Here is a 13,482-nt window from a genome sequence, read left to right as displayed (position 1 = left end):
GCAGCATGTGGATGGCCCTACTAGAGAAGGGGCTACACTCGACCTCCTCTTTGGAAATGAGGCTGGGCAGGTGGTTGATATGTCAGTGGGGGAGCACTTTGTGACCAGTGACCATAACTCTATTAGCTTCAAGATAGTTATGGAAAAGGATAGGACTGGTCCTCAGGTTGAAGTCCTAAATTGGGGGAAGGTTAATTTTGATGGCATCAGACAGAAACTCTCAAAAGTTGAATGGGAGAGGCTGTTTACAGGTAAAGGGACATCTGGCTCGTGGGAGGCTTGTAAAAGTGAGATGGGAAGAGTTCAGGGCCGGCATGTTCCTGTTAGATAGAAGGGCAAGGCTGGAAGTTTAGGGAACCTTGGTTGATGAGGAATATTGAGGGTCTGGTCAGGACAAAGGAGGAGGCATATGTCAGGTATAGGCAGCTGGGGTTGAGCGAATCCCTCGAGAAGTATAGGGGATGTAGGAGTACACTTAAGAAGGGAATTATAAGGGCGAAAAGGGGCCATGAGATTTCCCTGGCAGATAAGATAAAGGAGAATCCTAAAAGATTCTATAAGTATATTAAGAGTAAAAGGGTAGCTAGGGACAGAGTAGGTCCCCTTAAGGAGCAGTGTGTTAATCTATGTGTGGAGCCACGGGAAATGGGTGAGGTCTTAAATGAATACTTATCGTCTGTATTTTCCGTGGAGAAGGCCATGGAAGCTAGTGAGTTCAAGGGAGGGAACACCGATAGCCTGGAGCATATCAACATTACAATGGAGGAGGTGTTGGAGGTTTTGAAGTGCATTAAGGTGGATAAATCCCCAGGGCCTGACCAGATGTATCCTAGGATGCTATGGGAAGCAAGGTAGGAGATTGCTGGGGCCCTGGCAGAGATTTTTGTATCATCGTTAGCCACGGGTGAGGTACCGGAAGACTGGAGGATAGCTAATGTAGTGCCTTTATTTAATAAGTGCAGCAGGGATAAGCCAGGCAACTACAGGCCGGTGAGCCTTACATCAGTGGTGGGAACGTTATTGGAAGGGATTCTGAGAGACAGGATTTATATGCATTTGGAAAGACATGGTCTGATTAGGGATAGTCAGCATGGCTTTGTGCGTGAGAAATCATATCTCACAAATTTGATTGAGTTTTTCGAGGAGGCGACCAAGAGGCTTGACGAGGGCAGGGCGATGGACATTGTCTACATGGACTTTAGCAAGGCCTTTGACAAGGTCCCGCATGGTAGGCTGGTCCAGAAGGCTTGAACACATGGGATCCAGGGTGAGCTAGCCAATTGGATACAAAATTGGCTTGGTGATGGGACGCAGAGGGTGATAGTGGAAGGTTGTTTTCAGATTGGAGGCCGGTGACCAGTGGTATGCCACAGGGATCAGTGCTGGGCCCTCTGTTGTTTGTCATATATATTAATGACTTGGATGTGAATGTAGGGGGCATGATTAGTAAGTTTGCAGATGACACCAAAATTGGTGGTATAGTGGACAGTGAAAAAGGTTGTCTACGGTTACAAAAGGATATAGATAAACTGGGAAAGTGGGCAAGGGATTGGCAAATGGAATTTAATGCAGACAAGTGCGAAGTGATGCATTTTGGGAAGTTAAACCAGGGCAGGACATATACAGTGAATGGCAGGGCCCTGGGGAGTGTTGTTGAGCAGAGAGACCTTGGGGTGCAAGTACATAGTTCCCTGAAAGTGGCAACACAGGTAGACAGTGTGGTGGTGAAGAAGGCGTATGGCATGCTTGCCTTCATTGGCCGAGGCATTGAGTACAAGAGTTGGGACGTCATGTTACAGTTGTACTTAACATTGGTTAGGCCGCATTTGGAGTACTGTGTGCAGTTCTGGTCGCCACACTACAGGAAAGATGTGATTAAGCTAGAGATGTTGCAGAAAAGATTCATAAGGACGTTGCCTGGTTTGGAGGGCTTGAGTTATAAAGAGAGATTGGATGTTTTCCCTGGAGCGAAGGAGGCTGAGAGAAGACATGATAGAGGTATATAAAATTATTAGAGGCATAAATAGGGTAGATAGCCATGTTTCCCATGGTAGGGGTGACTAAAACTAGAGGGCATAGATTTAAAGTGAGAGGAAGGAGGTTTAAAGGGGATCAAAGGGGTAAATTTTTCACACAAAGAATAGTGGGTATCTGGAATGAGCTGCCAGAGGAGGTGGTGGAGGCAGGAACAGTAGCAACATTTAAGAGGCATCTGGACAGGTACTTGATTGAGCAAGGCATAGAGGGATATGGAATTAATGCAGGCAGGTGGGATTAGTATAGATAGGCATTATGGTCGGCATGGACGAGGTGGGCCGAAGGGCCTGTTTGTATGCTGTACGACTCTATGACTTTATGACTCTAAGTAGGGATGTCTTGCTGCAATTATACAGAGCTTTGCTGAGGCCACACCTGGAATATTGTGTGCAGTTTTGGTCTCCTTATCTGAGGAAGGATGTTCTTGCTATAGAGGGAGTGCAGCTAAGGTTTACCAGACTGATTCCTGGGATGACGGGACTGATGTTTGAGGAGAGATTGAGTCGGTTAAGATTATATTCGCTGGAGTTCAGAAGAGTGAGGGAGGAGCTCATCGAAACCTATAAAATTCTCACAGGACTTGCCAGGGTAGATGCAGGAAGGAAGTTCCCGATGGTGGGCGAGTCCAGAACCAGGGGTCATAGTCTAAGGATACGGGATAAACTTTTCAGGACTGAGATGAGGAGAAATTTCTTCACCCAGAGAGTGGTGAGCCTGTGGAATTCGCTACCACAGAAAGAGTTGAGGCCAAAACATTGTATGCTTTCAAGAAGGAGTTAAATATAGCTCTTGGGTCTAAAGGGATCAAAGGGTATGGGGCGAAAGCGGGAACAGGTTACTGAGTTGGATGATCAGCCATGATCATAATGAATGACGGAGCAGGCTCGAAGGGCCAAGTGGCCTACTCCTCCTCCTATTTTCTATGTTTTTAACAGGGCAGATAGCGTGCTCCAAGATTCTCTGATGCAGCATTGGAGGCCTTGTGCAGAAGATGGACAGGAGGAGAGAGGTCCTCTATCCACAGGAGGCCTGGAGGCCCTCCAGACAGCTACTGAGCAAACAGTGGGATTAGAAAACCATCCCTGTCAATATGAGCAGCGTAACCCTGAGGACCTGGATGCCATGCCACAAGAAGTTTAATTACCTCACATGATCAAAGTAAATGACTGTATCATCATAAGCCATACGTTCATAAATGAACCACTAGACTCACACACTGACTCCATTCATCAAACCCCCTTCATTCACCCACCAAGATTCTCTATCAAGTGAGAGTCATGCCTAATATTCATAGCCTCATCTCATTCTCTCACACACTTAACACTGTTGCAAGCCTCACATCCACAAACCAAAACTTTAAATGGCACTAGAAAACTCACAGCACTTCTACAACCTCAGCCAGTAGAAATCAATCAGCAACTAACTTGAAAGTTGTTAGTGATCGCTTTAAATAGCATTGGTTCAGGGTCTTTCCTGATACTAAACACATGTTCAGCCTTGTGTGTTTAAGAGAGAATGTTAGCTGGAGCAGCGTGGTTGAGAATTGCAGTACTGGCATCAAATTCGCGTTACGCGCTGACTGACGTCATGATCTGTCTACTCTGCATAGTTCCAGCGGACACTCCTAACATCCGTGCTGATACCCTCACCAAAATGGCATCTAGTTGCAATGGAAGTGAGTATACACAGCACGGATGCCATTTTGATACCAAAATGGCACCTGGAGCATCAAAACTACAGGTGCTTTGAAGCTGAATTTTGTGACCAGGCTCTTTACTATCATTGTAGAATCTATTTCTTGGAGCTATTCTTCACTGTAACAAAACTCACCTCTTTATCCAAATACTTCCGTTAACTATCCTGGAATATGGGGGGAATAAGTCGCCTACTCTCCAGTGCCAACTTCAAACTTTAACGTCCAAATTAAAGTCTGTGGATAATATGCAGCTCCAAACCCTGGCATCTAGCCCACAAAGGCTGAGCAACTCTGTTTCTACTTGGGTTTATACAATCACAAACAATGTAAATCACATTGAAAAGGTTCGCTACAACACTGCACTGTTTATATATCAATTAAACAGGTTTGCAAACACTTCTTTATTAAGGTGGTACCCTTTTAATGGTCTTTTACAATATTCCTGTCATCTATTGCCAAGTGTAAGGAATAAGTGAAGATCCCCTGTGTATTTAAAAATTGGTTTTAGACAACTGTGAAACTACTTGCCATGTTCTACTTTAGATTGAGATTTTACAAGGTGCATTTTGAGGTAATAGTCACCCTCTCTGACTTTTGCATAATGATGCCTTCAGGCTCATTAAGGTTACTTTTCTCTAGAGTCAGTGGGAGCCTTAGATCTCTTGTCTAATCTCTGCTCCACCTGTGCATTATTCATCAAATGAAGACAGCAAGAGAGATTTTGGATGCTTTTCAAATCCATCATAGTTTACAAAACCAGCGGGATTAGGAATGTAATGAAACATCAGACTCCAAACAATTTATATTTAATTCACAGAACACTCACTCCATATTTTAGGGGATGACATTCTGACTCATGAGTGTTAAGGCCCGATACGAACATAAATAGTGAATTCCTTCATTTACCACCCAAGAAAACATTCGGTGTTTGAATCACAACAGAGCCATTTAAAACAGCCAATCTGAAATCAATTCAAATTATTAAAATCTGCTGCCTCAAAGAATCGACTTTAGACATTTTCTGTATGCTAATGCATGAGATGACATGCATGTGGTGCTAAAGGAAGAAATGGAGGAAAGGTACAAATAACCTGACTTGGTGAAAACAAGGAAGACAGGTGAACTGTAATATTGGCCTAGATTATCTGCCTGTATGCTGTCTGTTTTGCAGCAGATTCAGTGTAAATGATGAGGAAAATGGATGATGAGGCCCAGTACAGATGATCTCCCTGTAAAACAAACTTATTGTAATGTTCCTCTGTCCAGGTTATGGATATTGCACAATGCCTGCTGCAGACCCACTCTGGCAATTTAAATTGGGCAAGTGGTGATCACATTAGATTTGGTTCTCCCAATACATGTGGCCTGTCTCAAAATTCAACGTCTGTATAGAAACCACTAAACAGCAAGTAGAATACTCCTGAAATACTGTGTGCAGTTTTGGTCTCCATATTTAGGGAAGGATATACTTGAATTGGAGGCAGTACAGCGAAGGTTCACTCGATTGGCCCCTGGGATAAAAGCGATGTCCTATGATGAGAAGCTGAGTAAATTGAGTCTATATTCTCTGGAGTTTAGAAGAATGAGAGGTGATCTGATTGAAACTTACAAGGTTCTGAAGGGGCTAGAGGGTAGACACTGAGTGGTTGTTTACGCTAGCTGGGGAATCTTAAACATGGGGACACAGTCTCAGGATAAGGGACGATCATTTAAGACTGAGATGAGGAGAAATTTCCTCACTCGATGAGTTGTGAATCTTTGGAATTCTCTACAGAGGGTAGTGGATGCTCCATCGCTGAATATATTGAACACTGGGATAGACAGATTTTTGGTCTCTCAGGGAATCAAGGGATATGGGGAGCAGGGGGTGTAGAATGTGGAATTGAAGCCCAAGATCAGCCACAGTCATATTGAAAAGTGGAGAATTCTTGAGGGGTTGTATGGTCTACTCCTGCTCCTTTTTCTTATGTCCTTATGTTCTTAGTAAAGGCTCCTGAAATCTTTTGCAGTGTTAAAATGCTCAATACTTGTTTTGTTGCATTTTTTTATTGTACCTCAACCTTTTCAAGAGGTTCCGAGTTGTTTCTGAGAAAGTATTCCAACTTGTCTTTGTCAGATCCAAAGTGGATGATCTCACATTTCTCCATATTGAACTCCATCTTTTTATCCACTTTATGGCTGGGATTTTTTGTTTAACTGCAAGGGTGGGAACGGAGGCAACGGACACTTAAATCCACCCTTTGAGTCGGTGCAGGGATAGACACCAACATGTTGCACCACGGATATTCAATAAAACTATTGACTCAGCTACTGACTCGGGGGGAATTAATCTGTGTTGAAGTGTATAGCCAACCTAATGCCATCAAAACACAGTACGATTTAAAACACATTTCTCTCTATTTAGTGAGATACCTGGCATTGCTTTTGCTTGCACAAGTAGGCAATATCTGCCTGCATACTTGATGTGGCGATGCGGAGAATTCGGATAGATGTCCACCTGTCAGAAGTGATCTTGATCTCTTTCTCTCCCCACTTTTTCTCTCTCCATCTCAGTGTTCATCCCCCTCCCTGCTCTGTGTCCATCTCTCTCCTCTCTCTGTGTCTGTCTCTCTCTGCTTTTGTGTCCTACTCTCTCTCTGTCTCCCTCTGTGTCCCCCATCTTCTCTCTCTCTCTTCCCCTCTGTGCCCCTCTCTGTGTCTCCCTCTCTCTCTCCCCCTCTGTACCCCCTCTCTCCCCCATCTATCTCCCTCTCTCTCCCCACTCTATCTTTACCCTTCTCCCCCTCTCTCCCCCCGTGTTCCTCTCTTTCCCCCCTCTCTCCCACTCTGTCCACCTATCTCCCCTCTCTCTCCCCCTCTCTGTGCCCCCCCAGTGTCCCCCTCTCTCTACCTCTCTATCTCTCCCCCCTCTCCCCGTGTCCCCCTTTCTCTCCCCTCTCTCTCTCTCTCTCCCCCCCCGTGTCCCCCTGTCTCTTCCCCCTACTCTCACCCTATGCACCCCCCTGTCTCTACCCCACTCTCTCCCTCTCTGTGTCCCCACCCCTCTCTCTCCCTTCACTCACCATGCACCAGGAGCGAAAACACATTGCTGCTCGGCGCAGCCCCACACTCTAAGAGCAACCAGGGCATTTGGAGAGCTGAGAATGTGGACTGTCTGCCTAAAAAAACAACTTGATCTGGCTCAAAGAAGTCTTCCCTTTCCAGTTCTATCATTGCTTTCCTGTGTGCTATCCTATCTGTTTTATTCACATCAACACTCACCAGGGCTGATTCTGCAGGTTGGACACAGGCAGTGAGCACTTGACTGACAGCACCAGTCTTCCCAGTGAGCCCCACCTCCCCTGCACTCTTATTTGATGGAGGTCCACGCACAGGTAAACCATTCACGCTTTTGTTTGGTGAATTGGCGGGCCGGATACAAAACTTTTGCGGGCCATAGAACCTAACCCGATGCCCCGATGATTTCGATCTGTTGTAATTACTTTCACTCCTGGTAATTTTAAATGTCTTGCTCCAAGCCTTTAAACTCAAACAGAGCTCAAAATGTTTACCACGGACATTGCTATCCGTGTACAGACATGTTGCCAACCCCTGGGTCGGCAAGCCAGTTTCCCAGCGTGACAAGCTGAAAGTTTAAAAGGCACTAAGGACAGTAGGAAGAGGCAACCTGCCTGAAATGGATAAATGGACAGTTGAGGCCCTTAACGAATTGTTGTCAGCTTTTTAAGGGCCAGTTTAGAATTTTTTTTTAAAGTAAGGGACCCACGCAGGGTCTCAACCTCGACAGGGAGGAGAAGGTGGTGACACAGTGGGGAGCAAGTCAGCATGGCGGGACAGCAGCAAGAGGCACCATTGTTGATTCTCCAGGTAGAGCTGCACTTGTCCTCCATCTCCGAGAGGGACTGCCCACAGCTGACTCTACCTCTGCCATCTCCTCTTGCTCTGAAGTGATGTGCAATTCACCCTGTGCCACAGTTTCTATTACTGTGCAAAGACTCACCGACGTTCAAGTATCTGTGCTGGTGGAGGGTGCATAGGAAAGATGTAATTGTGCAGGCTCCAATGTTCTCCCTCCTCTGACTCCTACAGAACATGTTGATGGTGTATCAGCTCCTCCCACTCTGCAGCTGGCCCTGTGGAAGTGAAGTGAATGTGGTCATGAAAAATTAGCACAAACAACTGATGCTTCTGCTGTTTAAAATAAGAGATGACAGCTTATGCATTGACATGCATCCCTGTACTTGGAGATGTTGAAATCTTTTTACCCTGTCCGTGTTGGACTCCCGTTTCTCTGTCTCCAACGTCCTGGTGACATGCCATTCTTGCCAGATCAAGGACCAGCTCCTCAAAATGTGTCAGCAACATGAGCTGGGGCACCCACCATCCAAATGTGCCCTCTCACTCTCCTTGGCATTGCTCTCCCATTTAGCCGATGAGGTAAAGAAAGATGCCATTAGAACAATGCTTCTCTCCCTCAACACTTGCAGCTTTTCATTCACCTAAGATATTGCAGCCCTCACTGTAGCCTACTATCCAGTAGCACTAAGAACATAGAACATAGAACATAGAACAGTACAGCACAGTACAGGCCCTTCAGCCCACGATGTTGTGCTGACCCTTTAACCTACTCTAAGATCAAACTACCTACATACCCTTCATTCTACTATCATCCATGTACCTATCCAAGAGTCGCTTAAATGTCCCTAAAGTATCTGCTTCTACTACCACCGCTGGCAGTGCATTCCATGCACCCACCACTCTCTGTGTAAAGAACCTACCTCTGACATCTCCCCGAAACCTTCCTCCAATCACCTTAAAATTATGCCCCCTGGTGATAGCCCTTTCCGCCCTGGGAAAAAGTATCTGGCTATCCACTCTATCTATGCCTCTCATCATCTTGTACACCCCTATCAAGTCACCTCTCATCCTTCTTCGCTCCAATGAGAAAAGCCCTAGCTCCCTCAACCTTTCTTCATAAGACATGCCCTCCAGTTCAGGCAGCATCCTGGTAAATCTCCTCTGCACCCTCTCTAAAGCTTTCACATCCTTCCTATAATGAGGCGACCAGAACTGAACACAATATTCCAAGTGTGGTCTAACCAGGGCTTTATAGAGCTGCAGCATAACCTCGTGTCTCTTAAACTCAATCCCCCTGTTAATGAAAGCCAACACCCCATACGCCTTCTTAACAACCCTATCAACTTGGGTGGCAACTTTGAGGGATCTATGGACGTGGACCCCAAGATCCCTCTGTTCCTCCACACTGCCAAGAATCCTGTCTTTAAGCCTGTATTCTGCATTCAAATTCGACCTTCCAAAATGAATCACTTCAGTAAGGTTGTGAACTATGCTATAGGTCATCAATGTTGCTGTGCATACATCTCTCCTATGGTCATCAGAACTCTATGCACCCTCAGGATGCCCTTCTCTATTGCAGTCTGGTGACTGCTGATCAGGAGGCCTGCCATTTGGGTCTATCTTTGGACTCAACTTTCCATACCTGAGTTGGTCATTGAAACATTTCCTGCACTGGAGCAAGTTCCTCCTCACCATTCCTCTGTTGCAGACCTCATGAGCCACTCGAGGCTTGCCTTCTTGGTCTGCCTTGCGGGCTTTCTCGTTCCGCTGGCAGAAAAAAGGATATGTCTCCATGCTGTCACTGCCTCAAAGTGAGACATCAGAAAAATGAGATGCTGCCCTGGCATGGAGGTTCTCCCAACCCACTGCCCTCTACTCAGCTCCCCCTTTCATAATTGAGAGGATTGGCAGCCACAACAATGACTGCTGCTCGCCCTTTAAATTGGGCCGTAGCTTCCTGTGCCCCATTTCCTTCCCGTGCCTCCTGCCACAAATTGGATGGCAAATGTGACTCTGGGCCAACTTAATTAATTTTCAATTAAAATAGCAATGCATGCTTGTTGCCAATGCAACAGAAAATGAACACGACGGCAGGGCCCCAGCCCTGGAATTGTAATCATGCCCATGTCTGGGACAAGCAGGTGGTACAACTTAGTCAATGTCTCATGATGGAAGACCTGATTGCTCAAATATTTGTAGGTTTTGGGCCCCGATAATAACTGTGAGGTGGGAAGGGAGCTGAGGGATTTAACGGTCCGGAAACCTGAGGTCCTGCTGCAATTAATGGCAGAACCTGATTTATTTATTTTTCTTGTTCCCCCGACACAGACGGAGGTGTTTGGAAGGACAAAGAAGCCATTCCCTGACATTCAACCCATAATGGACTTTTGATCATCAGACATTGAAGGTGGAGGAGCTCACATTCCAGGTTGACTGCAAAGATGGTTGAATACACAAACAGACACTGTCAAACCAGCTAGTCATGTGACTAACCTGGCTGGCCAGCTGTCAGCCAGGCAGGCCTGTAGCTCCAGGAATCTGACGGCAGGAAGGAATCTTACACTGGGAGAGGGTTGGACAGCAGGAAGGGGGTCCAAGCTGACATCGACAAAGTGTTAGACATGTGGAGGAATGCTGACAGCAGGAAGGGAACGGAAGTGGAGGGATCCAATTGTGGGGTCTCATTGCAGGTTGGTTTTCATGTAAGCTTGGGGAGCCAGGGAATGCATTCCTGTTCCTCCTGGACCACAAGCAGTGCTGGAAAGGCACTTAACTGTTTCATCCAGATGCACTTGCCTCCCTTCAGCTATTGGGTTTCCCAAGGCCTGAGAAACCCAGTCAGTGTAAAATTTAAAATGAAACCATAATGTGAGGCACCCAACTTCATTACAATTTTGAAATTAGGGACCTGGCCCCAGACAGCAGGTTAGTCGCCCGCCCCAAACTCACCTCAGTTAAAACCAGATGTGGGCACATTGGAAATGGTTTGGGGTTGGATTTCAGATGTTTTTAATTTTTAATTCCCCCCCGCCACCGTCACCTCTACCTGTTTACCCCCATGAAGTTAACATACTGGGTCTGTAGACACTGAGGCGTGGGTCACTGCAAGTGGAATTCTGAGCGCATGGTTTGGTAATTGGTTGGGCTGTCAGAGATAGAGAATAGGATTAAACGGAATTGGCACTGATTGGTGGGATATGGCAAATAGTGTTCCTCAGGGATCTGTATTGAGATTTCACCAGATATATTAATGACTTGATGAAGATATAGAGAGTTGTTTGCAGATGACACTAAGTTGAGGCACAGGTCGTTGCGTCGATATGAGCAGGAAATTATAAAAGGATATAGACTGATTAAGTAAGAGGATGAAGCACAATGTAAGGAAGTGTGAGATTATTTACCTTGGATCCAAGAACTGCAAATCAGAATATTTTCTTAATGAGGAGAGACCAGGAACTGTGGAAGAGCAAAGGGATTTAGGTGTCCATGTGTACACAAGCATTTAGCGATTTCTGTACATGTACCAAAAGTAATCAAAAAGATTAATGGAATGTTGTTCTTTATCTTAAGGGGGTTGGAATTGAAAAGTTGGCTTGTATGTCTTTGAAGTTAGAAAGAAAAGGAATGATTCTACTGAGGCAATTAAAACAATAAAGGTATTCAATAGTTTCTTTATATTTAACCTATTTCCTCTGGTGGAGGGGAACAAGAGGGCATAATCTTAAAATTAGAATGCAGAATTAGGAAGCACATTTTCACTCAAAGTGTCATGGAAACAAAAGGCTGTGAGTGCTGGACAGAATAATTGAGATGTCCAAGACAGACATCAGTAGATTTTTGTTGGGTAAGAGTGTCAAGTGATATGGAGCAAAGATGGGTAAATAGAGTAAGGTTCAGATCAGCCATGATCTAACTGAATGGTAGATCAGGCTCAAAAGGATGAATGGTCTACTCCTGTACTGTATGTACTGTACTGTATCAGGTTAGCTTTAATTGGCTGCTTCAGTAATTTTCTTATTTGGCAGGTATTTACTCTGTATTTGTTATTAATATTTATCTTGCAATGTATAGACTCTAGGAAACATGTTAAAGATAAATGCAGTGCTTACAGTATTTCTCAAGCGGCATTATTAACCTGCATTTCCTGTGAAACATACTTTAAGTGCTTGCTACGGCTTGAAGCTTAAGTCCAGATTGACATTATTGTTAAACTATCAGAATCACCTTCCAGTTATGAGAAGAAAGCAATGTTCTGAAAATTGTCTGAAATGCACCAATCACATACTTCACTTGGGAAGAGCATTATTGGTTGGAGAATTCAACAGGAGAGATTTGTAGCAGGCTACTTAAATACTACAAGAAATTAAAATTTCCCCCTTCGGATAGATAACTAAAAGCAATAGTTTTTTGTGTGTGTATATTTTGTATATATGTAGAGAGACAGACAGAGGAGCACCTCCCTGTACCTCCAGAGTACCATCCTTTCAGTCTTTCAAATTTATTTGGAAAGAAAAAGCTCACTTTGATAGTATCAGTATGCCATGTTGTTTTGCAGAAAGATTTCAAAGCTAAAGACTGTTGTGCTTGAAATTTATGGCATAATTAATTTGAGAATGAGGACACAATTAATAATGTCACAACATGATGCTCTTTGTCCTCATCTGTTGAAGACCAGCAAGAAGGAATTTTTGGGTCGAATAAAACTCTATCAGTAGTGGTGAATTAATTTAACAACCACAAACTTTTAATAAATGCACTTGAGAGCTATTAAAAAGGCTTGGATATGTCAGTTTCTGAAAACGCCACTGGACAGTGGTAGAAAATAATATCTATTGATATTGAAGGATTGGCAGAGAAATAAAGCATGGGGATGATCACAGCATTGAATGTTGCAGGTGCTTTGCTTCAAGCAGCTGCCTTCTCTCTTCTTTAGCTTTGCGGTGTGATTTCATTCCATTTGTTATGGACAAATGCTAAATGTACTCCATTCTAATGATGCATGGCCAACGACCATATTACCATTCAGCCTGTGCACTTGAAAACATTAGAAAATATCTAATACAATTGTTGACTAATTACAAACAGAATTTGCTTGGAATTTTTGGACCTTTATCTAAACTAATCTCTTTTGAGCATTTAACATGCTCAGCAGTTCTTGACAGTTCATTATTATGTACAGCAAAAAAGTATATATATTGAAGCATTTAAACACTATTGATTTATTATTCAATGGCCATTTACAACATTCTTTGTGTAGTTTAATAATGTAAAGGGTTAATACCGAAGACAGTGAGAGAGACACCTCCCATTGTACAAGCGATGGCGTAACAGTCACATGAGATAGATTTGTGAAGAAGAAGGTATAGCAGCACGAAGGATGCTAGATTAGGTGGCTTGTGGAGAGTGTATATAGTGACTGTAAATAATAAAGAGTTGTTAGTTAACCTTTACCAGAGTCTAAAACTTTCTCTAGAATGCCCTACAATGCTACTAATACAAACCCAACAACTCAATATGGTGGCAATGGTGAAAGCGACCAGGAGAATTTGAAGATCTCCTTTCCCTTTGGAAGAAACACCAGGGAATAACAGAGAAATTTAAAGATAAAAACTAGCCTGGTACAGTAAGAAAGAGGCTGTGAAGATCTCTGTATCCTCTCAGACTACACTACAGCAGCGTGGGGTTCTGCATCGGTACATCCTGCACATCCAGTGTTTAGGGTCCGAATCATCATGCCAGGCAACGATCCAGGATTGTGAGACAGTGAAACTGGCCATTTATTTAAATGGTGCATTGGGAAAAAAAAAATCGGGTGCAGAAAGCAATCTCAGTCAAATTGGTGACTAGAGAGGTGAGTACATTTGGCAGTCTTTGCTCAGCCTTGCCAGGGA

This window comes from Heterodontus francisci, chromosome 5, assembly GCF_036365525.1.
Source record: "Heterodontus francisci isolate sHetFra1 chromosome 5, sHetFra1.hap1, whole genome shotgun sequence".
In the NCBI taxonomy this organism is placed as follows: Eukaryota; Metazoa; Chordata; class Chondrichthyes; order Heterodontiformes; family Heterodontidae; genus Heterodontus; species Heterodontus francisci.
Note: the sequence above shows the minus strand (reverse complement) of the source record.